Here is a 612-nt window from a genome sequence, read left to right on the forward strand (position 1 = left end):
TGCATTTAGATAAGGAAGAAGGAACTAGGAAATAAATAATATGTAATGCCTTAAAAGGCACGAATTTATCTAGAAAGTGACTACCGTTAAACATTTATTGTACATAAATTTTAACGATACTTTTTCACTATTATTATTTCTAGGTCGAAGCGAATTAGAAGATTATTGCTGGTGTTCGTTCCGGCGACTGTAATCTTTCTGTTTATCCTAGCATAATGAATGGCAACTGTGAACATGTCAGTATATTCGTTGCTTGTTCATTAGGTTCTTACTGTGATCGTGCATACCTTAGACAATGTAACAACGTGAACCTTGGATGCTTCAGTTATCAGCAGACGTCAAACCACAGGTCAAACGCTTTGGAAATTTAAGTTTGTTCACTTTTTATTATTTTGTCAATTTTTAGTGTGTCACAGACAATCAGTATGAGAAGGAAGAGTGGATAGACTAACCTTGGATACACTTGAGCCAGAACAGGCCCGCAGCGAGGGGTAGGGGAAATTGAAGCCCAGGGCAACATTCATAACTTTCTTTTTCTTCTTTTTTGTTACAACGAAGTCAGAACATGCGACGGAGAAATTTACGCTTGCTAGAGCTAATGGACAATGTATT

This window comes from Lepisma saccharinum, chromosome 27, assembly GCF_977018435.1.
Source record: "Lepisma saccharinum chromosome 27, izLepSacc3.1, whole genome shotgun sequence".
Classification (NCBI taxonomy): domain Eukaryota; kingdom Metazoa; phylum Arthropoda; class Insecta; order Zygentoma; family Lepismatidae; genus Lepisma; species Lepisma saccharinum.